The 26,446-nt window shown below is 34.3% G+C and overlaps 1 long non-coding RNA gene across 1 annotated transcript in view; it reads left to right on the top strand.

Annotated features, from left to right (window-relative positions):
* The window catches only part of LOC103224155 (uncharacterized), a 33,204-nt gene extending 7,745 nt beyond the window's left edge, over nucleotides 1-25,459 (top strand). Inside the window, exons 2-4 of the long non-coding RNA XR_494003.3 lie at nucleotides 4,835-5,059; nucleotides 7,297-7,367; nucleotides 25,373-25,459. This is a non-coding gene — a long non-coding RNA (uncharacterized lncRNA). The remainder of the gene's footprint in view (nucleotides 1-4,834; nucleotides 5,060-7,296; nucleotides 7,368-25,372) is intronic.
* The last annotated feature ends 987 nt before the right edge of the window (nucleotides 25,460-26,446 follow it).

The raw sequence follows: 26,446 nt of genomic DNA, 5'->3' as shown, positions 1-26,446 counted from the left end.
CTATACCAGCATGTGCTCAGAAAAAAAAAAAAAGAGAGTAAGACATTAACGTCAGTGTAGGAAGGAAATAAGTGTTCATGAATGTACAGGATAGGATAAAGGAGGGAAATTATCTTTTCTCTACAGTAAATAAAAGAGACTTATCAAGAATCGGTAGAATTTGATGTCTTAAGCTTTGAGGTTGCATTTGACAGAAATTGGAACTCATTGTCATTTGATTTAAAAGAAAGGGATTATAAAATCTTCCACTTCACCATAGCAGGAGTTATGTGGTTATCTAGGGAAAAACATATTATGATAGTCCAAAGGACCGTCTTGGACTATTTTCCCTTTTGTCTAGTTTTCATTGCCATATTCTTCTCTTTTCCTCCATTTATCACATTGCTGAAAATTGAGTCAGAGATTTATTTATTTAAGATATAACAGATGTCTGATACATCAAGCATAGTAATTGGACCAAATATGACACTAAAGAAAATCTAAAGAAGTAATGTGTACACTATAAATAAATGTCAAAGATTATGAATAGATAAGATCCTCTTGGGTTTTCTCTGTTCCAACATGGGCTACAACTTAAAGAAAAAAATCTGTCAATAAAATAATTATTTGTTTTCACAATCACTGTTTTATTTAAAAAATAAAATGGAGATGGAATATATTTTAATATATGGTATTTTGAGCAACTACAATTTAAAATATAGCTTGTTTCTCAGACATTGGGAGAATAACATTTAATTTTATGTGTTTTACATTGATGCAGATTCTGTTCTTTCTGTCTGTAGATAAAATGGGCCTAGAAGTGCATTTTTCCTGAAATATATAGTAATTAATACATTTCATTAAAATAAGATAAAATATTCATGCATGTCCCATAGCACAATTGTAATTTGTCTTAAATTATCACTATATATAATATAAAATACTTTACTAGAGATTTTAATTATATAAAAACCATAATGCTTATATTAAAATTAGAAAAATTAAGAAAATATCATGATCTCAATACGAAGCTAAGTTCCCAGAAACATTAAATAAATTAAGAAAGGCATGATGTCATTATGTTTTCAAAATATTGTATAGAAAGAATCACTAGGTTTGAATTCTTAGTTTTGTTTTGCTCGCTGTCAAAAACCTACATTTATGGATGATGATAATATTATTAAAAAAGAAAATTATAACAACTTAATCTTTTGCTTTTGAGATGACTCAAACAAAAGAAAGAATTCAAACCAAGTGATTCTGTATAACATTTTGAAAACACAAGGACATCATGCCTTTCTTGATTTATTTAATGATCCTGGGACTTTAATTCTAGTAAACTTCCAGTTTCAAAAACAAAATTATAAAGCATATGTAAAAGAGACAATGATGCAAAATTGCACAATTACCTGTCTTAATTTTTAAAACTCAGAAATTTTAGTTTGATTCACATAATCAATTTTTTCTCAAGAACATTTATATGAATGCAACTTGATTTGAAAAGTAATTTGTGACCTGAGACATATAAAACTGTATGTTTTGATGTGACAAGTTTTAAACTGTATAGTAAAAGCCAGCTGAGAGCCTTCACTCATCGAGTCATCAACACATAAAATTGAAAAAAAAAAATTCTTTAACTGAATTATTATTTAACCTTTTATTATGGGAAATGCATTATTTAATGTTTTCCAAAATATAATGAGACATCAAATTGAAAGTACATACTACAAGTCAATCTAAAATCATGACATTTAATTGGTAAATGTGGCCAATCCCTTCAACATTCATAGTGGAGATGAATAAATTAAAAAGGCATCAAAATGGAAGATAGGTGACCCTGCTAAAAAATTGTTAATTGCATTTGTCTACTTTTAAAAATAAATCTTACATTGAATTTCATATGTGAACTATTTTCTAGTACTTTTTTTTTTTTTTTTTTTTTGTAGAGATAGGGTCTCAAACTCAAGCATTCCTCCTGTCTCAGCCTCCAAAAAGTGCTACAACACCTGTCCTCTAGTCTTTCTATTTATAAGTTGGAGATATAATAGCATTTAGGGTGAGTGGTGGAAACTTTTGCAGTTTTTCCTGTAACTATCTGACTCAGCATCAGCTGAAAATACCCTTGTATTATTTTAACATTTTCCTTTCCCCTACTAAATAATGTGTCACTCTGGCTATGCCCTGAGCTGCTGACTCAGTTCTGTCTAAGATGATGCCTAGGGATCTTAAGCAATGATTGAAAATGCAGGAAGTTTTCCCCTTAGAAAAGCCATGGTTGGCCGGGTACAGTGGCTCACACCTGTTACCACAGCACTTTGGAAGGCCAAGGCCAGCAGATCATGAGGTCATGAGATCGATACTATCCTAACACGGTGAAACCCTGTCTCTCCTAAAAATACAAAAAATTAGCCAGGCACCGTGGCAGGCACCTGTAATCTCAGCTACTCCAGAAGGCTGAGGGAGGAGAATTGCTTGAACCTGGAAGGCAGAGGTTGCAGTGAGCCAAGATCGCACCGCTGCACTCCAGCCTGGGTGACAGAGTGAGGCTCCATGGCAAAATAAAAAAGAAAAAGAAAAAGAAAAGCCCAGGTTTTGGTAACTAAATGCACAGACTATTGATCCACAACTTTTAGCCAGTTTACTTTAAATAAAGGGAGCTTCTAGGCCTTTTACCTTTTATATTTTTTAGCCACAGCAAAATGTTTTATTGTTTTATCTGTTTTACGTTCTACTGAACTTACTTTTAATTATTATATTTCTTTTAGCTCTTTAATACTTAATTTCAGTTTTTTCAAATGCAGAAAAATACTCTTATGAATTCCCTGAGTAACTTGCATTTTTAATGAGGAAGACAGACAGCCTTTTGCTTCTAATTAGTTCTGTAAAATCCTTTTAATGCTTTGAAACAGATACCCTTTTGGGGTCTCAAATGACACCTTTGCCCTAAAACACAGTCTTTTGGAGGAAATGGATGGCATAGACCTTAAATCACTGCTCCTGGCAGTCACTGAGACTTTTGGCTAAGGATTTCTTCCCACAGGAGCAATAAGCACCAACTCACAGACAGCTTAGGATAAAGACTAGATTATTGTTGCTTTCTAATTTCTAAGCCCATTCAGTTCTTGGTAAATGAGTTCACAAATTTAAGATAATTTTCTGACAGTGGCAAAGCCTTCCATTTAGCCCATAGCATGGGGTAAAAATAAAATCAGGAGTCATCATAATTCCTTTGTAGATATATATCTAAAAATAACCACTCCATAAAAGGTTTTATAAGCTACAAATATTCCAATGTAGTTTCTATTTTATTTTGAATTTTTTATTTTGAATTATTTTTCTTATATTTTTTCTTTCTTCCAGCCATATCAAATTAATTTTTCCCTGGCCAAATATTTAATAAATCTACTGACTTAAAATGTCACCTTTTTCAAATATTACTTTTCATACAAACATGATACCTTGCATACTGTTTCATTTTTACTTTTGTGTTTTCTGGTACCAAGGCCTCATAATTTGACTTTTATGAATTTCTAATATATATTCTACTTGATAAACTTAGATGCCTTTTTTTTTAAGTGAAATATATCCCATTGAAACTTCGATTTGCTTCAATTATGTAGGTCAATTTGAAAATAGCTTCTATCTTTATAGAATTATTTTATTTGTTCTGAAATATGTGTCTCTACCTATTAGCTTCTTGAATGCCCTTTAATGAAATTTTTTACCAATGTCTCTTTCTTAGTCTGTCTGTCTCAAATGCTTCTCATTATGTTTGTTCAAAATACTATGTTCTTTTGTTTCTGTTATGAATTATATCATTTTTTGCCATTATATTTCTAAATGACTCTTTGTTGTATTAAAGAATTTGCCATTTACTCTGTTTTCTATTGCTTAGAACAGAATACCTGAAACCGAGTAATTTGTGAAGAAAAAGAATTTCTTTTTTACAGTTTTAGAGGCCGAGTACTCCAAAGTTAAGGGGCCACGCCTGATGAGAGCCTTCTTTCTGGCGGGGAATTTCAGCAGAGTTCCGAAGCTGCCTAGAGTATCACATGATGAGGGGGCTGTTTGTTAGCTCAAGTCTCTCTGCCTCTTCTTATAAAGTCAGCAGTCCCATTTGCATGATAACCCATTAATCCATGAGTGGATTAATCCATTCATGAGAGCGAGCTATCAGGACCCAATCACTTCTTAAAGGCTCCACCTTTCAATACTGACACATTGGGGATTAAGTTTCAAAATGAGTTTTGGAGTGGACAAACATTCAAATGAAAGCATCACCCCCATTCAAAGTTCTTTAGTTCTACCAATTTTTCTGAGTCCTTGCTTTTTTGTTCTTGCAAATAATTATATATGCAAATAATGTGGGCTCTTTTGCTTTTCCCTTATCTAAAATTTATTTTGGTAGTTGTATAATGTGGCAACTCCTTTTACAGTTAGTTGCATAGTGTTGCAACTAATAAAGTATTTTATTCGTTGCACTTCTGAAACAAATCTAAGTCAGTCACAGTGGTGTGGACTTCTACCATGTTGTTTCCAGGCTACAATTCAGAAGTGTGCAAATTTGAGCAACCTATGGAAACACATCATGTGCAGGCTTGTGTCTGCCTCCAGCAGGACTCTCGTAAGTACTGAGCTGCAAAGAAATATATGCTATATTGTATCTTTTTGTATTTTTTAAAAAGAATACTGAACCATTTAAAGAATTTTGTGATTAAAAAGGTCTAACAAAAACGTTAGTTTCCTGGTTGATTTTTGTCTCTTTAAAAATAGGCAAAGTAGAAAAGAAAGGTAGAGGGTATAAAATGTAGCAATGTCTTCCCAGGAAAGAGAGCAACAAGTGTTTCTCACTTAGGTTAAGGATACAGATGGATAACTGCTAACTGGAGCTCAGAGTACACACTTGGAATGGAAGAGGTTGGAAAGCTGGGAAGAATGGATGGCATGGTCCTAGAAAGGGCTGGAAGTGGAACACAACAGCCACCAAGAAGCCAAACACCTGGATACAGTATTACAAGTAGAGACCTCAGTCACCCTGACACTTCTACAACCAGGAGAGAACTTTAAAAAATGGGAAGTTGTGAGTATTGTCTGATTTTTACTTGCCTTCTGAAAATGTAAGATTTTATTTATCATTCTGTGTTATTATTAAACAACATTCTATGAAATAAATCTCAAGAATTTCTGCAAGCAGGAATGTTGACTGTCTAGTACAATTTGGCTTACTGAACTTTATTGTCAATGTGTCAAGTAAAGTTTAATTCTTTCATTTAAAAAAAGATAGACAAGATGATGAGTAGGGAGCTGTTTTCACTTTGACTTGAGCTACCTCACAATCTGAGAACGACACTTTACATAAGTGTCTAAATATTATATCCTATTTTTCTACTGGGAACATCACCTGATAACATTTTTATCAGTTAAATCTCCTGATCAGTGTGTCTTTTTGGTCAGTTTGACAATGAATTTTTTCTTACCTATGAAATTAAACCCATGATAAGCACCACCAGCTCCTCTGTCATCTTATACTGTTTTCCTCTTTGTATATTTAGCTCTATGTAAGTTTTCTCAGGCAGTTTGATCTTTACTCTCAGTTAATCTCCAACTCACTAGTAATAAAACCTTATCATGAGACATTCAATCATTCACCTACTCTTTCATGCATTACAAAAATATCCATTTACCATATACTATGTCTCAGGCATTGTACAAAGTAGTTTGTTTTAAGCCACTAAATTCAAGGTCTGCAAAATGCTAAGATAATATTTGTCTTTAGTGGTGTTATTGTGCAGCCCAAGCATTTCAGTAATTTCCTAGCCTTGACTCAATTCACCTGCATACAACCTTATACTCCATATGTACACCAAAAATCCTGGTCGGCCAGGACTGCACATCCACTGAAACTAAAACAATATGGGAATCTATTCAGCTTTACACAACAGGGACAACAGAGTGTCATAAGGAAACCAGCCTCCAGATCAATCCTGTTAAGCCTTGTCTGTGAACATCTGTATTATCTATTTAAAATGAAAATGCTCACTAACTGCCTACTGTGCTCAGGCAAGCCACATACAGCAGAGAAGTGGACCTAGTAGAATATAATAATGGATGGTGGCAAATTGGAAAATGCACACTCACTTTAAAGGGAACAGCAAGCTACCTAACCACAAATTGTTGTCTTGCAGGATTATGGAACCAACGTGGTCAGATTTGTTTTTTGAAACCCAAAATTTAACTTCTAATGTCTCAATTTTTAAGGTGCAGGTATAATTTAATACATCTACAAATCAAATAAAGTGTATATACTTATAGTAATTCTATTTTTTACATAAAAAGAACTTTCATTTCAATAGTTGACTAAACTAAATTAAAAATTGATCGACAAGCCTATTATCTTTACTATCAAATAACACAAAATAGAAAAACTTATGTCAATATTTTAAGCTAATTTAGATAAGTAAGAACATTTTTAAAATGAAAATAATAAGATAAGTTAGTGACTAATTTCTCTGTCTACATAAAATGAACACAGAAGTTCTATGTCAGAAAATCATAAAAGAATTAAAAGGTAAACTTCAAAGCAGAAATAAGATTTCCCAGTAATATCTGACTCTCATACACCACCAATGAGACTATTGATTGCCTCCACCTTTCTAAGAAACAATTTGACAATATATATCAAGAAGGATAAAAATAATATAAGCTTTGACCTAGTGAACCAATTTCTAAGAATTTATACTAAGGAGATTGTTTGAAATAGTTTCATGTACGATTAAAATTTTATTTACATGGGTGATTATTCTAGAATATTGATCACATCACATAAACTATTTCTCATGTTATTTATTACATCAAATATTGGAAATAGGCTAATGTCCAGCATTAAAAAGGATAAATAATCATAACCAATTCAATAGAAATTATTTTATACTCTTCATAACACGATGGTTTTAAATATTTTTTAAGATATAAGGCAAATACTGATATTTAACTTAGCTTTTTAAAATATCATATAAAATCACCTACGATCTACCACTGGTTTTTGATGACTGCTTGCAGATTAGAATATACCTTTTGGAAATGTTCCTGAATGCCTCTGAGCATATAGCACATGAATATGTATATCTTACCACTTTGTTTTTCCCTCCCTTCTCACCTTCATCCTCTTCTCTCTTTCTCATTATACACTAAGCAATGTATCAGAGATATATTCATGGTTCATTATATTTTTTAGTGTAATTTTAGATGAGTATGCAACATTCTTTCGTATAACAAATACAAACATAAACATCTAATCCCTTATTTATTGTTTTTTAGGTCCTCTGCAGTTTTTTGTTGTTGTTGATGATGATCTTCCTGTCATAGACAATGCTGTAATGAACAGACTAGTAAGTATAACTGTATAAACTCCAGCAACTTTTTCCTGTAATGTTTCCTAGTTGAGAGGTTACTGGGCAAAAAGCAGACACATATAAAATTCTAATAGATATTCTTAGATTTTCTGTAAAGTTAGTACCAAGTTACATTTCTACAAGTAGTGTACCACAGTATATGTTTTTCCCAGTACTAAATATGAGCAAAGTTTTTTGAATTACGCAAACCTGATAGTCAAAAAAACCTCATTATTGTAACTGTGTGATCTTGACTACTAGTGAGGTTAAACACCTTCTTTTTTTTTCTTTTGCTTTTTGACAATAACTTTCATCTTAAATGAATTACCATTTATTTATTTATTTATTTATTTATTTATTTATTTATCTATCTATCTTAGACAGGGTTTCACTCTGTCTCCCAGGCTGGAGTGCAGCAGTGCCATCATGGCTCACTGCAGCCTCAACCTCCTAGACTCCAGTGATTTTCCCACCTCAGTGTCCCAAGTAGCTGGGAGTACTGGCATGCACCACCATGCCTGGCTAATGTTTGTATTTTTCTTTTTATAGAGAAGAGGTTTCACCATGTTTCCCAGGCTCATCGTGAACTCCTGGGCTCAAGCTCTCTGCCCACCCTGGCCTCCCAAAAGCTGGGATTACAGGCATGAGCCATTGTGTCCAAGCTGAATTATCTATTTATATTCTATGCCCATTTTTATTATAATATTTGCGTTTTACATAATTTCACAAAAAGTTTTAGTCAAAATTAGGAAAGATTATTACGAAAGATTATTTCTAAGGAATATCATAATGAGTATTTTAACATTGAATTTTAAATTTTTTTCATTTAAAATTTTATACATGTATCATTTTTATGCTATAAAATTATATAACCATTTTACTTAAAAGGGAGTAAAGAATATGATGATCAGCATGTAAGTCACAAAACAATATAAAGGTTTCATATGATAGAAACCCATTTTTATTCATATAAACCTCCTGTAATTCAAGGTTCATTTTTCTTTTTACCAGTTATTTGACTCCAGCATCACTCATACAGCATTTCTGTATGTCTTGATAAGTCCACAGGTTTTCTACATTTCTTGAGCTAAATCGTGATGAAGCAGATGATAATCTGAGGCTTTCCTGCTATATTGTGAAAATCTGTCTGTGCTTGTAATAAAGGCTTTATCTCCACAGCACCTAAAGTATGTGTCAAGGGTGGATAAATGAAAATCTTTTTTTTTTTTTTAAATGGAAAATACCGTATTACACGAATTATTTGTGTGAATTACTCATTTCTTTATTTTAATATAAAGTATACATTAAGCCTTCTAGAAAAAAACTTTTGTTTGTTTTCAAAGGTAAAGAAAAACAATACACTTTTGAAATTAATAGACAAGAGAAAAAAATAACATATCTCAAATAGAATTGGGCTAGTATAGTGCTGATTATCTCTCTCTGTTGTATGGTTTACATTATGTGTTTGTTTAGAAACATCATTTTACTAATCTTTGGGATATTATAGCCAAGGTAGTCTGCAGAGTTTTGCTGTTCAATTTATCTTATCTTTAATATTGATTTGTGGGCTCTTAGGGCCATCAGCTATACTACGAAAAGGTCCTCTTTTGTTGCTCCTTTGTCATTTACTTCTTGTTTCCAATCCATCAGCACATTTTTTATTAAGTTCCTATTTTGTTAAAGGCAAGACGCTAAGCAAAAGGCAACGAATTATAGAAATTACAACCTGCCCTTTAAAAGCTCGTAGTCTGTGCGGGAGTGGAAGGACTATAATATTTAAAGAGAATTAAGATAATTTAATAAGAATTATTTCAACAATAAACATTGAAGATTTTGTTTTCATTTTGTTACTTGTTTACATGTTTTTACCTGGAATAAAATATAAATGTTTTAGTGCCCATAGATAAGAGAGGTGATAGGGCAGTGAATAACATGTGTGGCTATAATATGGTTGTAGGTATAGACTGTATATAGAAAAATAAGGAGAAAAAAACAAATTCTGAAAGACTCAGAAATAAATCTATTACTGAAACTATTTGGTGAAGACTAAGCTATTGAAATGTCAATAATTGATTTAACATACATTATTTAGCATTGGTCTCTTTAATTGCAGGTAGCCAAAAACTCAATTGTGAAATTGTTGTTTCCAAAAACTAAATGGGAACTTATTGTTTATTTGATTGAACACGGAGATCTTTCGTGACTCAGCGATGGCTGAATTCAGAGGACAAAAGATTGGTACAAGCAGTGACTTTTCTCCATCTCTTGGTTCTGTCTGCCTCTGTTTTGGCTCTGGTCAGACAAGCATGCCCCACTGTGGTGCAAAAAAGGCTATGGAAGTGTCAGCCTCCTATCATTCTGGGTCTTAGTATATATAGATGATATGTTTTTTTCTTTTTTTTTCTTTTTTTTTTTTTTTTTTTGAGTCAGAGTCTCGCTTTGTCGCCCAGGCTGGAATGCAGTGACTTGATCTCGGCTCACTGCAAGTTCCGCCTCCCGGGTTCACGCCATTCTCCTGTCTCAGCCTCCCCAGTAGCTGGGACTACAGGCGCCCGCCACCGCACCTGGCTATTTTTTTGTTTGTTTGTTTTTTAGTAGAGACAGGTTTTCACCGTGTTAACCCGGATGGTCTTGATCTCCTGACCTTGTGATCCTCCCGCCTCGGCCTCCCAAAGTGCTGTGATTACAGGCGTGAGCCACCACGCCCGGCCAATGATATCTTTTTAAAGTCAAGTTGAAAAGAGCCCCAATTCAATGCTTCAAATCAAGGAGCATGCCTATCTCTGAGCCAACCTCTGTTGATGGGAAAACAGAATGCACTAAATGGCTAAAGCCTGAGTCAAATATATACCCCTGAAATAGGGGATTTAACCAGCTCCACCAAAACAAGCAAACTGAAAGTGGGGTTTGCCACTCCTGAAAGGAAAATAAAAAAACAAAATGATGTGTAGATGATCTACAAGCAGTAAGCTTGATGATATGAAGCAAGAAAATATCAATTAGGTGATTGTGGGGATTCATCTTTAACACTTAGAGTTCACATACTTGTATGTTTTGTTTGAACATATGAATAGAATGTTAACAAGGTAGCCAACATATCTAAATGTTGTTTAAAGAAGAGAATTTCAATGTTAGGTGGAGTGTTGGGGAATAAGCACACAGGTAAAATGTTAAGAAAAAAAATCAGTAGGCAAATTTAACAGTAAATATCAACATTTTTATAACTGCTTCACCATTTTACCCATAGTCATATCTTGAAATTCATCATAACGAAAAAATTGGTCAAGCAAAAATGAATATATATGTTTATTGCATATGCTTAATATCAACATGGGAAAACCACTAAATGATGAATAATAATTAATTGAATAACCCATATAGTGAAATACTTTGGAAGCACTGAATATCATAATTAGTTTTTTGTTTTTGTTTTGAGACAGAGTCTTGCTCTGTCACTTGGGCTCAAGTGGAGTGGCACGATCTTGGCTCACTGCAACCTCTGCCTCCCAGGTTCAAGCGATTCTCCTGCCTCAGTCTCCAGAGTAGCTGGAATTACAGGCATGCACCACCATGCCTGGGTTATTTTTGTATTTTTTTAGTAGAGATGGGGTTTCAACATTTTGGCCATGCTGGTCTTGAACTCCTGTCCTCAGGAGATCTGACCACCCAGCACCCAAAGTGCTGGGGTTACAGGTGAATGTTATAATGAGTTTTTATAAAATAAACTATTGCACAAAAAAGTTAAAAAAATAGTGTGTGTAATATAATCATATTTACATATATTAATTCTTAGAGAAGGTTTGGAAGGTTGTTTACTAAGATATTTTAAAATTGATTATGTCTATATTGTGGGGCTAGAGGCAATTTTTGTTTTTGCTTAGTTGCATTTTCTATTTTGTGGAATAAAAAATGTAATTTTAAAATTTATAATAATAGAGGGAAAGGAAAATTTCTTGATTTTTCCATTTCAAAGTAAAAGACAATTTCAATGACATTAAAAATAAATGAGTGTTAGCATAGTTTGAGTATTTTAGCTTTATTTCTTTAAAATACATGCAGAATATGGCACATCAGTTAGCAAAAGAAAAAAAAGTGACCTCTGTGTGTAGGCTTGTGTATGTATGTGAATACACATATATTTACACATACATTGTACAACTCTCACCTAGCTTTTATTTTTTTTTCCAGATTTTATATTATAGTTAGTTTTAACTAAATGCCAGCTTTTTTCCCCTATTACCAAGCCACTGAATTACATAAAACGTATAAAATGGAGCATTGCTATTGTGCATCTGGAATATACATGAGCCAAAGAACCATGCAATTGCGAGTAAGAAGAGAATTACAGTTTTAGCCTCAAAAGACCCTTGATCACACATCACTCATTTTGAAATATAACCCTTGAAGAAAGCGAAATAAGACTTTGAAAGTTTTATTGGAAGATATTGCCAATATCTTGCAGAATAAAATCTACCATGTTTCCAAATATTTATAATAACTGACATAAAAAATAAATACAACTATCTAAATCCAAATAACTTTTGATTTAAAAGGAAAATATAACTTAAAGAGGTGCATGAGGGAATCACAGAATGTCAAATTTGGAATGTCTTAGAGATCATCTAGTTTTAATCTCATATTTTATAAATATGACCAGCTGGAAACCATGATGCAAAATGACTCACCTGAAGTCCTGTAGCTCAGTGAGGGAAAATTCAAGACCAGATTGCCTGACTCACAGTCCTTTGCTTTTGTTGTTAAGCTACACTGCTAAAGCAACCACAAATGAGCTCAGTACTCCTTGGATTTTCCTCCCTGTGAGTCTGGAGAAACAATGATTTGGCTTGTGCTGTCAAATAACAGATATAGCCTTTGAGTCAAGTAAACTACTTATCTCACAGTTTATTTACTGTGTAACTTTGGACACATTAGTTAAGCTCTCTGAGCCTCACTTTTCTCATGTTTTAAATGTTTAAATACTATCTTCATAAAAGTATTGTGAAACCTTTATATTTTGGAGATTACATGTATGAAGAACCTAGTATATACCAGGTTTTAAGTAGATTGGCCTATTTCCAGTGTTCCCAGACTATCTTGCACAGGACTAAAACTGATCAACCTGTCAACTTCTTAAGAATACTGATAAGGTAATTACCTTCAGTATTCTTTTTCAGATGGCCCTTAAATTTTGCCTAGGATACAAGATACTGATTCTTAATTCTCCATTTACTGTATTTAGTAATCTCTTTTATTTCAGAAAATCTGACTTTTTATTACAATGGAAAGGGAGATTTCACATTGGTCAATTTGAAAATGAGATAACATAGACATTCTGTCAACCATGTTTTGTCTAAATTTCCAGAATGTGCATTTCATCTTTTTTATTCTAGAAGATAATGTATGTGGGCATTTCTTTTATTAGGCTTCATAATCTCTCTCTCTCTCTTTTTTTTTTTTTTTTTTTTTTTTTTTTGAGACAGAATCTTGTTCTGTCACCCAGGCTAGAGTGTGGTGGTGCAATCTCGGCTCTCCATGACCTCTGCCTTCCCGGTTCAAGTGATTCTGTTGCCTCAACCTCCAAAGTAGCTGAGACTACAGGCACTCATCACCATGCCTGGCTAATTTTTGCATTTTTAGTAGAGATAAGGTTTCATCATGTGGGCCAGACTGGTCTCGAACTCCTGACCTCAAGTGATCTGCCCACCTCAGCCTTCCAAAGTGCTGGGATTACAGGTGTGAGCCACCATGCACGGTCCTAATCATTTAAATAAGCTTAATTTCTATTTGCTTCAAGATGGGTTATCTACAATGTATGTTTCACTGCCTTTATTTAAAAATACACATCTTTATTAAAACTACACATAGTTAAAACTACACTTATAGAGGTGATTAATCGTTATTAATATCTGGGGAGACTTATTGATACTATTTCTTTACATTAAGCTATTTTAAGGTCTCATTTTGAGCAGTAAAAGTTTAATATATAACTGAGGTAGTATCTCTCAGGCTCTAACCACCACTTCAGGGATGTATATCCCATTAGAATCAAGGAAATGGAATACAACCTCAGAGAGACCTTAAAAGTATCATGCTGAAAGCAAAAGGCATTTTCAACAGTCCAAGAAATCATAATGAGGTTCCATCATCAGGGTTTGCAAAAACCACCAGAATAACCCCTTAGCACCGAGAGTACCCTTTTGGCATAGAAAGGAAAGTACTTAATGGGATGAAAAAAGCTGTGGGTTCCATTGTGAATAGATCATTCTAGGAAGTGCTTAGATGGGAAATACTGAGTAGAAGTTACCAGGAAACAGATTTCAGCCTGTAAAATGAAGAACACTTAAATATTCAGAACTTTTTAAAGCTGCCAAGGAAATGGTGAATTTTTTGGCACACATCTCTTCATGAAAAGATTGGTATATTTAAACGTGCTCCATCATTTCCCTAAAATATGAAAAATTATCTTATTCAATTTATTTTAAGGAAAAGTAACAAAACACAGTATTAAAAGTGATTCTTAGATTACAATAACTTTGAAATCTTCTTTACTATGATATTAAAAGTAATTTGCAATGTTAAAATATAATACTGTTTAACATGTGTTTTAAAAAATCAGCTATTGGTTTAGTACTTGAAAATAGCTTTAAGTTTGACTGTGCAATGATCTTTAAAACCATGATTTTTATAGACATTAACCTGATACTGTGTTAAAATTAAAATAACCATTATATTTTAAAATTAAATCAAAGCAGTTATAATATTTTAACTAATTTCTTAGGTTTGTTAATTTCTCGGTTTTAGCTAATTAGATTAGCTTTGACTAATTTCTTAAATTAGTGGCAAACCCAATAAATCCAATGCAAGTCTTTATGTTTATCTTTTTGTGTTGAGCACATATATGCATGCACTTGTATTTTGCAGTTGGATATTGAATAAATATAAGAAATTCTCCATAGATCTGACTGGATTTAGAGAAGGAAAATGTAGTAAAACAGAATTGTGATGCATACTTATTTAATTAACTGTATTATTTCCAGAAAAATTCTGTCAATTAAAATAATGGTTTAAAAATAGTAAAATATTAAAAACAATAATAATGAAATGATACTTATTTGTTAAAATCTTTGCATATATTACTTATAAAACATATTTCTTATTTCTTTTTATTACATGAAGAGGTGCGAAGTCAGGAGTAGATTTTGAAAGGAAATTCAGGACACATAACTTCCCTGTAACATAACATACCGAGAGCTTAGATCAAGTTGTTGTAGTTCTTGAAATATTTAAACCTGGATGATTAATATAAGTTCTCTGGGGTTCAGTGTCCTCATTTTTAAAACAAGTATGTTCAAACTTCAAATGATATTATAAGCTAACAACACACATAAAAACAAACCAAAGCAAAACAACTGAAAATCTTACAATAAACAAAAAAGTCTATTATGTTTATTATATCAAATCAATATATACTATATGTGTCACAACAAAACAACAAAAAAGCCTCCTATATTTGTCATGTCAATTCAATTCATCCTGTGTGTCTGGTGTCTTGGTGCTGAGGATACAGTGATTTTCAAAAGATAACACAAATGAATGACGACAAAACAGCTGGCTTCCTGACCTCATAGAGCTTTCCTTCATTGGGTTCCCTGACTTAACTTTACAGTGACTTTTTCCAAAAGATAAATAACCGGATACCAATGTTTTAACTAATACATGCAATCTCTGTCCTTGAGAAACATTTTAGTTTGAAATGTGTGCATTAAATCAATTGTTTTACTTGACCTAAATATGTATTCAAATCATATGAATTCATGGCCTTTATGCTCAGAAAAGATATTTTCATACCTGGTAATATATAGTTATATATTGTAGTAAAAATTTTTAATAATGTTCAACAATGAATAAGACCTTCCTGGGTTCATGGCTCTGCGATGTGACCTTGCTGATACAGTCATAAAGGAGTGAATTCTATTTCTTCACCTTCTTGTACCTGGGATGATCTTGATTTCTTCCTTTAGTGAATACAGTGTGACAGAAGTGATGTTGTATGAGTCCTGGAGTTTTGCCCAAGAAGCCTTGAAGCTTCTCCTCTCTACATCTTCGAACCTTGAGGCTACCATGTTGGAATGAAGTTCAATCAAGCCTATGTGAGGTTGACAGGAAAATAAAAATTCCCCAGCTGAGAAGTTGTCCTAATTTCTAGGCACATGGGTCATCTAGCCCAGGCCCCTTTCAGCTGAGTGCAGTCCGATGGTGAGCCCAGGCAAAACCAAAAGAGGAGTTACTCAAGCAACCCACAGATTTGGTTGAAATAGTAAATTATCATTGACTAAAGCACCAAAACGTTGAGTGGTGAGTTCTATTGCATTAGATGACTGATTTTCCTTATTTTACTAGATCATTTCCTTATTTTACTAGATCATATAATAGGGGACAAGAAGTTGTAGTTGTAGAAAATCAATCCAAAATTTATTAATTTTTAGAATGACACCATAAACATGTAACTCTACTGAGATGTACAATAGCAAAAGTGAAAAAGAGGCTATCCATCAGCAAAATGGAATGTGAACAATTTTATGACTTGTTGAAAGTATATATTTAGTTGTTATACTTGAATGAATAAAACATATAATGAAGTATTCCATTCTTACACAATTATGCAGGATGTCTACAAAAAAAGTAAATTTGAAGAGTGAAGGCAATTATCCTTTTAAAACAGATAGTTCAAAACCTCCTTAACTAAGGAAAGAGAGGAGGCTTAGAATGAGTCAAGATTTCAGTCACAGCATATCGGATTAATGCTCTAATTCTTTGACAACTGGACGGTAATGACTTAGGTTAAAGCAGAGGACTCCACACTAATACAATTTATAACCACCCTTTTAGAAGATTTTAGGTCCTTAGATGATTAAATACAAGAAATGTGGATTCCTACTTATTGTTTTCCATGCATTATAGAAAACTATTAATATTTAACCAATGTTTTACAGGTACATTGACTCCTACAATTTACTTCTTTCTAAAGCAAGAGTTCTCTTCTCATGGATATTAACAGAACATGATAGAATGACTTTCACTTTCAATTTTCTAAACATTTTGAAGGCTGCTCTATGGAAGCATCCATTAGACTGAATATTTCTAAGGTCCAGATGCAATCTCATTTGTCACTGTGTTCCTTGGGGTCAACATTTTGCAGTTCTACAGAAGAGGGTAGTTTTTCAATAAATGTTGTCCTGTTGAATGAATAATTATAAGACAGTAGTAAATCTGAATCTTTATAATTCAGATTCTTAGTAGCTATATGATTCTGGACTAACATGATCTGTCCTCTCCTATGTCTTTTCCATAGCATAACAAGAAAAATGTTGACACCCACAGTTTGCCTAGGCAAAGTTGAATGTATTACATAATTGCCTTTGTATAAAAATCATTGAAGAAAAAATTATTTTCAAAGTACATGTGCTCACTATGTTTATCAAAATTCTGACATACAATTATATTATTAAAGGAGAATAAGTAGAAAAATGGTAGAAAATTGTGTCTAAAGTATAAACACTTACATTGCAGTGGAAAAATCTTTACAAAAAGTCTGGAACAGATTAAAGGGAAGCCAGATATTTTTCCACTACTGTGGCAGTTTCCATGGCCATGCTCACTGTCTCAGGATTACTGAGCTGTTTTTGCTCCTTTGCATGGTCCATGTACCTAACTCCTTTGTCTTCAGCATGAGAGAAGAGAGTGGTGTACCAAGCAGAGAGAAAGAAAAACTTTACAGTACCCATTAACTTCCACTGTTGTTTGACTTTGAAATGATTTCTCCAATGGAAAAGTTTTAAAATATATTTTTCCAGAGTGTATTGATTTTCAAAGGTACTTTGTGGTTTCCTCGTAGAAAATTCACTTAGTACTAATAGCATGCTTAAACTGTGCCTCTGATATTATAGAAACAGACCATTTATACCAGAAATAAAGACAGAAATATTTTTATTTTAGAATAGGCTCTTTTTTTCCCATGTGTTTATTTTTGGCTAGAGGCCTACCACCTTTTACATTTTATTATTTAAAATAAAGTAGCCTGTAAGATGAAAAACTAAAAATAAATAAACAAAAAGAATAATAGTAGTGAAAATGAAAATTACTAAGTATAATTGATAATTGTAATGAAATATATAAAAATTATCTTCAAATATTTGGACATAGGATAGGTGAAATATACATTCAAAATGTCTTCAAGGCCGGGCATGGTGGCTCATGCCTGTAATCCCAGCACTTTGGGAGGCCAAGGCGGACAGATCACCTGAGGTCAGGAGTTCAAAAACAGCATGACCAAAATGGTGAAAACCCATCTTTACTAAAAACACAAAAAAAATTAGCCAGGTGTGGTGGCATGTGCCTGTAATCCCAGCTACTTGGGAGGCTGAGGCAGGAGAATCGCTTGAACCCGGGAGGCGAAGGTTGCAGTGAGCCGAGATCACACCATTGCAGTCCAGCCTGGGCAACGAAGAGCAAAACTCCATCTCAAAAAGAAAAAAAAAAAGAAAAGGCCTTCAATTATTTATAGACTTTATCAGTTTATATTATTGCCAAATATCTAAAATATTTACCTTATTAAATATTTTAGTAAAATAAAAATATATAGCAGTCAAATGGTAGATATGATTGAGTCTGCTGTTACGTGATTAATTTTGGGTTTTGTTAGATATAGCATTTTTACACAGGAAATCTCAGCATTGGGTAATGAAATACATAAGGCAAAGCATTTCATACATATGTGAAATATATATCCTCACAAGGCATTTTGAATTGCCATTTTCTGGTGTAATGCTTTCTGAGATTCCTTAGTATCATGCTATACCTGATCACACAGCATGTACTCCTTAATCAACCTGACTGTGGAAGAAATACAGAAGTATAATTACGGTTGTTCCTTCTACTTCTTTTCCTGGGTAATTCCTTCTTACAGTAATTAGATGGACTGCGCAAGGTAGGTTTACTTGTGGAGGGGGAGCTTCATAGGGGGAACCTAAGCTGAATCCAGGTAATAAAACTGTCTGTACTGGGGACAACATTCTTACACTGAAGTCTTTCAGAAAAAGAAAAAGTTCCTTGTACTGGCCGGGCGCGGTGGCTCAAGCCTGTAATCCCAGCACTTAGGGAGGCCGAGACGGGCGGATCACGAGGTCAGGAGATCGAGACCATCCTGGCTAACACGGTGAAACCCCGTCTCTACTAAAAATACAAAAAACTAGCCGGGCGAGGTGGCGGGCGCCTGTAGTCCCAGCTACTCGGGAGGCTGAGCCAGGAGAATGGCGTGAACCCGGGAGGCGGAGCTTGCAGTGAGCTGAGATCCGGCCACTGCACTCCAGCCCGGGCTACAGAGCAAGACTCCGTCTCAAAAAAAAAAAAAAAAAAAAAAAAAGAAAGAAAGAAAAAGTTCCTTGTACTGTACTTGCAACTCTTCTATAAGTTTGAGATTGTTTCAAAATGAAGAAATAATTTTGCAAAGAAATTTGTGCTTTCTTAATAACAGTAAAATAAAAACCAATCAAATTTTAAAATTTCAAGTTATTACCTAAATTGTAGATTGAATACATGCAATAAAACTTCCCATCAAAGTGATTTTTTTCAAAGTCTGTTATAAATTCTTGTTTAGATACTGTGAAGATGACAGAAATAATTATTGATTTTGGATTTTTCTGTATCCTTGTGCAGTAAGATTGGTACACAGTTCAAATAAATAGTGACCCACTGAACACCATAAACTAGTAACTTTCAATATGTAAAACACAACTCAGAAGTCTAGTTAGGGCACAATCTTTTGGGGAAAAGTTCTAATTATAACCTTTGGCTTAGAAGTTTATTTCTTTTAGATAGTCTTATTTTCTCTAACAGTCACTTTGTGTTTTGTATGCAGAAATGAAACTGTTAGAATGATTAAAGACTTAAGAGATGGTTTAAAGTAGATCATTGTACTATGAAATGATGGTCTTCAGTGAAATGAATTTCAGAAATGAGCAGGTAGCATGGATAATCTTCTCTTGACTTTGAAGTATTATAGGAACAAAAGCATCATACTTCTGTATCAGTATTTATTTGAGAAGATGTCATCCTCACAAATAAACTCGACTGTATAATCTTTCTAAAAATGAGGCAGTGTCATAGGAGTCTGACCACTTACTTACACTTTTATTATGAAGATACTTATGGATTTTATATTTTTTCAGAGTTAAAATGGTTTTATGTGTATAGTCATTGGTAGGGAGCTTAATAACTCATTTTTCAAAAGTGCTTTTAGCTTTATTATTTGCTCAAAGAAATTAACCTGACAGTAAAACTAGATGAATGATAAAATTTGTGCTAAAACATGTAATTGACACTATGGATTTGAATAGCATTCATATATGTAAGTGAAGTGAATGGGAAGTTTTAAGGTGGTTGTTTCCATTTTCTGTAATTCCTTGCTTAGTAAGGTAAGTTAGTATTTTGTTTGTTTTAGCAAATATTCAATGCCTGTTGTCCACATTTACATGGGAGAGTATATTTTTCTATCCCAATGATGCTGGGCTTGGCTACACAATGCCTCCCTCCCTCTCCCCCTCCCCCCCCCGCTCCTTCATGCCTGCCTGCCTGCCTTCCTTCCTTCCTTCCTTCCTTCCTTCCTTCCTTCCTTCCTTCCTTCCTTCTTTTCTGTTAGGAAACTGGAGTCTTGCCTTATCACTCAGGCTGCAGTGCAGTGGCACCATCACAGCTCACTGCAGCCTAGATCTTCCAGACTCAAGTGATCCTCCCTCCTCAGCCTCCCAAGTAGCCACAACTATAGGCATGAACCACCATGCCTGGATAATTTTTTTGTATTTGTAGAGATGAGCTCTTACTATGTTGCCCAGGGGAGCCTAGAACTCCTGGGCTCAAGGAGTCTTCCCATGTTGACCTCCTAAAATTTGGGATTGCAGGCGTGAGCCACTGTTCCCGTCCACAACTTTCTTTGGTTAGTAGGATGTTAGTGGATGTGATGCAAGTAATGGTTTGAAAAATGTTTGTAAGATTGGGCTTGCTCTCTTGCGCTTCTACCTTCTGCCATAAGAACGTGCCTCAGACAGCGTATAGCCCAAGGAAGATGAGAGGTTTGTAAAGCATGTCTCAACCTGACCTGAAGCTTAGACCTAAGATCAACCAACCCAGCCTACATTAGCTGAACCCCAGCCAGTTAGCATATGTGGGAGCTAGAAATAAATGTGTGTTGTTTTAAACCAGTGAGATTTTGCAATTGCTTATGACACAGTGTGGTAGGCAGCATATGGCCCACCAAAGAGGTTCATTTCCAAATCCCTGGAACCTGTGAATGTTACATTATATAGCAAATGGGAATTAAGGCTTGTAGATGGAATTAACATTACTAATCATTTAACCTTAAAATAGGAAGATGAATCTGGATTTTCTAGTTGGGCCCAATATAATCACAAGGGCACTTAAAAAAAAAAAAAGATTTGATTATCAAGAACCAGTGAGATGGCAGTTTGAGAGTCAGCCTGCTGTTGCTGGATTTTAATATGTAGAAAGGCAGTCATGAGCCAAGGAGGGTGGGCAGTCTCTGGGAGAAGGAAACAGGTTACCCTCAGGTGCTTCCAGAAGCAATTGAGCTCTAGTAACACCTTGATTTTAGCCCAGTGAAACCCATTTTAAACTTCTGACCTTTAGAGTTACAAGACAATAAATTTGTGTTGTTTTAAGACATTAAGTGAGCAGTAATTTGTTGCAGCAAAAATATGAAACGTTATAAAATGCACAGAAATAGCTAGTACCACAAAATTAGCACTGATATGATACCACAAAAGTATCTGGGGATGGGTGGTCAGTGAGAAAATAGTTACAGGAGCCTGGAAAATTTTTAAGGAAATTGTTATAGGTGCTGGAAAGATGGTAAACTGTATGTAATGGTGTACATTTCATAGCTTTTGTGATAGAAAGACGGAAATTATACCTAATGAAATTTAGAGCAATGTGAAGATATTTCAAGTCAAAATGTTGAAAGTATGAGCTGGTTATTGTTAATTATGGTATGACAAAAAAGAGACAAAATCAGAAAAAGAAAGGTCACTTTGCAAACAGAATTAAGAAGGAATGGCTGGGCGTGGTGGCTGACGCCTGTAATCCCAGCACTTTAGAAGGCCAAGGAAGGCGGATCACGAGGTCAAGAGATCTGACCATCCTGGCTAACATGGTGAAACCCTGTCTCTACTAAAAAATACAAACATTAGCTGGGCATGGTGGTGTACACCTGTAGTCCCAGGTACTTGGTAGGCTGAGGCAGGAGAAACGCTTCAGCCTGGGAGGCGGAGGTTGCAGTGAGCAGAGATTGCACCACCGCACTCCAGCCTAGAAACAGAGGAAGACTCCGCCAAAAAAAAAAAAAAAAAAGAAGGAATATAGAGAGTCCCAGATTTCCAGCTTGCATGATTAGAACATATGAGCTATTTCTTACAAAATCAAGGGGGGACTGCACTACACCCATTAGAACAGAGTCCTAGAAAAATAGACCAAGTCCAGGATGCTACCATTAAGGCCTTAGGGTAAATAACAAATCAAGGCTGTGGTTGTAGCAGATTTGCTAAGATTGCTAAAAATATTAAGATCATATCTAGTTAATTTTTATGCTAGGCAAAAGAGGCTAAAATGGTTAAGGTTATGGCCCCAGAGTAGGCTGATGTGGTCAAAGTGCCTGTAAATAGGTCAAAAGAAGTAGGTATATATAAAGATTAATTTTATGTGTCAACTTGGGTGAACCATGGGATGAAAATATTTAGTGAAATATCATTCTGAATGTTTCTGTGAGGGTGTTTTTTTTTTTTTTTTTTAATGAGAGTAACATTTAAACCTGTGGACTTCGAGTAAAGCAAATTACACCCCATAACGTGAGTGGGTCTCATCAAATCAATTGAGGGCATCATAGAACAAAGATTGACCTCCTCTGAGCAAGAAAGAATTCTGCTGACTGACTGCCTGTGGACTGGAATTGCACCTCTTTCTTGGGTCTCCAGCTTGCTGTACTACTGTGCAGACTTTGGGCTTACCCAGCCTCCACAATCATGTGAACAAGTTTCTTAAAATAATTTTTCTCCCTGCCCTACTATGTTGACTCTGTTTCTCTGGAAAAGTCTAATACACTATGTCTAGCAAAAGCTATGGATGTGGCTTTTGGCAAGCAGATTTGACTAAATCAAATAAACCACAAAACTTGTGGGAGAACTCCAAATATCTATACTATAACCACTTACAGGTTAAAAAGTTTTCCTTTGGAGAGAATAAATATAAAGATTCTGCTTGGAAGGACATCACATATAGTTAGTAGTAAACATACCATGTCAAAAACATGGTGAAAGTTCATGTGAGACCTCTTAGACTTAGTCTATCAGCTTCCCAAGCCCTGGCATTTAGAATTATAGGCTTTCAAAAACAATATTGGAAAAGTGTTTTTTGGGGAATCTGACCAGAGTAAAATAAAGTATCTAAATTCAAAACATGGTTCCCCAAATTAAATAGAAGTCAGGTCATTCTAAAGTGAAGCTTATAGTGCTAAACCACACACAAAGGACCTAAATTTTTAAATCAGTTTTATACTGGAATACTCTTAAATATCTCATAAGGGCTGTCCTTCCAACGATTGCAATTTGAGAGAAAAGCTTTTCTCGTGAGAGGTAGAAACCAAGATAGCAAACGGAGAAAAGACAGTTTAAGAAACAAAGAATACTCAGAGAGAATAAAACTTCTTAAAGAACTATAATTATTATTTGAAAAGACAAAGTAACTTATTCTAGCCATAAATGAAGAATAAGATATATAAAATTAAGCTATAAAAGATAAAGAACAAGAAGTGAAAAAAAAATTGAACTGCGAAAAAAAATGCAATAGTGAAAAGAAGAAAATTGAAACAGAAAATTTCATTATAAATCTTGAAACATAGAACATAAGATCCAAGAATAAAAAAAAAAACAAAACCTGGAGAGAAAGGGCAAGACAATGAAAGGACTAGCTCAGTGCTCCAGTTTCTAATTTAAAAAATTGTTGGTACATAATACATGTATATATTTATTGATTACATGAAATGTTTTGATATAGGCATGCATTGCATAATAATCACGTCAGGGTAAATAGAGTATCCATCACCGCAAGCATTTATTCTTTGTGTTTAAAACAATTCAATTATACTCTTTTAGTTACTTTAAAATAATTATTTTTACTTGAATCCTCCCATTGTGCTATCAAATAGTAGGTCTTATTTATTCTTTCTGACTGTTGTTTGTACCCATTAACCATTTCCACTACCCGCTCCCAGACTTCACCCACTGATTACCCTTCCAGAGGCTGAACCATCCTTCTACACTCTGTCACTAAGAGTTCCAACCGTTTTAATTTTTAGCTCCCACAAATTAGTGAGAACATGTGATGTTTATCTTTCTGAGCTTGGCTTATTTCACTTAGCATAATGACCTCCATTTCCATCCATTTGGTTGTAAATGACAGGATCTCATTCTTTTTATGGCCGAGTAGTACTCCATTGTGTATAACTACCATATTTTCTTTATCCATTCATCTTTTGATGGACACTTAGGTTGCTTCCAAATTTTGGCTATTGTGTACAGTGGTGCAACAAACACAGTAGTGTAGATATCTCTTTGATATACTGACTTCCTTTCTTTTGGGTATATATCCAGCAGTGCGATTGCTGGATCGTAGGGTATCTCTACTTTTAGTTTTTTGAGGAACCCCCAAAATGTTCTCCATAGTGGTTGCACTAACTTTTATTCCCACCAACAGTATATGAGGGTTCCTTTTTCTCCATATTCTTGCTGGCATTTCTTATTGCCTGTCTTTTGGATATAAGCCATTTTAACTGGGGTGAGATGGTATCTCATTGTAATTTTGGCTTGCATTTCTCTGATTATCAATGACTTTGAGCAACTTTTCATATACCTGTTTGACATCTGCATGTCATCCATTGAGAAATGTTTATTTAAATATTTTGTCCATTTTTAAATCACATTATTAGATTTTTTCTATAGAGTTGTTTGAGCTACATATATATTCTGGTTATTAATCCCTTGTCGGATGGAGAGTTTGAAAATATTTTCTCCCATTCTGTGGTTATTTCTTCACTTTGCTGATTGTTTCCTTAATTGTGAAGAAGCTTTTTAACTTGATGTGATCTCATTTGTTTATTTTTGCTTTGGTTGCCTGCGTCTGTTGAGTATACTCAAGAAATCATTGCCCAGTCCAATGTCCTAGAAAGTTTTCTCAAAGTTTTCTTTTAGTAGTTTTATAGTTTGAGGTCTTAGATTTAAGTCTTTAATCCATTTTGATTTGATTTTTGTATATGATAAGAGATAGATGTCAAGTTTCATTCTTTCACATATGAATATCCAGTTTTCCCAGTACGGTTTATTAAAGAGGCTGTCCTTTTCCGATCTATGTTAATAGAACTTTTGTCAAAAATGAGTTCATACATAGATGTAAGGATTTATTTCTGGGTTCTTTATTCTGTTCCACTGGTGTGTGTGTTTGATTTTGTGTCAGTACCATGTTGTTTTGGTTCCTATAATTCTATAGTATAATTTGAAGTCAGGTAATGTGATCCCTTCAGGTTTGTTCTTTTTCCTTAGAACAGTTTTGGCTATTCTGGGTCTTTTTGTGGTTTCATGTAAATTTTAGGATTGTTTTTTCTATTTCTGTGAAGAATGTCATTACTATTTTTGATAAAGATTGCATTCAATCTTTAGATTCCTTTGGGAGGTATTGACATTTTAACAATATTATTTTTTGAAACCATGAATATGGGTTATCTTTTCATTTTTTGTGTGTGTCCTCATCAGTTTCTTGCATCAATGTTGTATAGTTTTCATTGCAGGAAAATTTCACTTCTTTGGTTAAGTCCTAGATATTTTATGTTATTTGTAGCTATTGTTAATGGGATTATTTTCTTGATTTTTTTTTTTTTTTTCCAGATTGTTCACTGTTGACATATAGAAGTACTACTGATTGGCCAGCCATGGTGGCTCATGCCTGGAATCCCAGCACTCTGGGAGGCCAAGGAAGGTAAATCACTTGAGCCCAGAAGTTTGAGACCAGCCTGGGCAACACGACAAAACCCGATCTCTACCAAAAAATACAAAAATTAGCTGGGTGTGGTGGCATGTGCCGGTAGTCCCAGCTACATGGGAGTCTGAGGTGGGAGGATGGCTTGAACCCAGGAGGTGGAGGTTACAGTGAGCTGAGATCATGCCACTGCACTCCAGCCTGGGTGACAGAGTGGGACTCTGTCAAAAAAAAAAAAAAAAAATTATTTTATCTGTAAACAGAAATAGAAATAATTTAACCTCTTCCTTTCCAATTTTGATTCCCTTTATTTCTTTCTCCTGCATGATTGCTGTAGCTAGAACTTTCAGTAATATGTTGAATAACAGTGGTGACCAGTGGGTATCCTCATTGTGTTCTAGATCTTAGGGAAAAGGCTTTCAGTTTTTTTCCCATTTAATACCCTAGCTGTGGATCTGTAATATATGGCTTTTATTATGTTGAGGTATGTTCCTTCTATACTTAGTTTTCTCAGGGTTTTTTTTTTTTTTTTTTTTTTTTAAATCATGTGGGGATGTTGAATCAACTGAAATGATCATATGGTTTTTGTCCTTCATTCCATTGATATGATTTATCACATTGACAGATTTGTATATGTTTAACCATTCTCGCATCCCTGAAATAAATCTCACTTCATCATGATGAATCAAACTTTTAACATGTTGTTTAATTTGTTTGCTAGCATTTTGTTGAGAATTTTTGCATCCATATTCATCAGTGATATTGGCCTGTAGTTTCCCTTTTTTGATATGTTTTTGTATGGTTTTGGTACCAGGGTGATAGAGGCCTCATAGAAGAATGAATTTGAAAGTATGCCATCATCCTCTATTTTTTGGGATAGTTTGCATAGGATTGGGATTAATTCTTCCTTAAATATTTGGTAGAACTTAGCAGTGAAGCCATGTAATACACAGTTTTTCTCGACTGGAAGACATTTTCTTACA

Source organism: Chlorocebus sabaeus, chromosome 4 (assembly GCF_047675955.1).
Source record: "Chlorocebus sabaeus isolate Y175 chromosome 4, mChlSab1.0.hap1, whole genome shotgun sequence".
NCBI classification, from domain to species: Eukaryota; Metazoa; Chordata; class Mammalia; order Primates; family Cercopithecidae; genus Chlorocebus; species Chlorocebus sabaeus.
The sequence above is the reverse complement of the archived record's forward strand: the minus strand, read 5'-3'. Positions and strand labels throughout refer to the sequence as shown.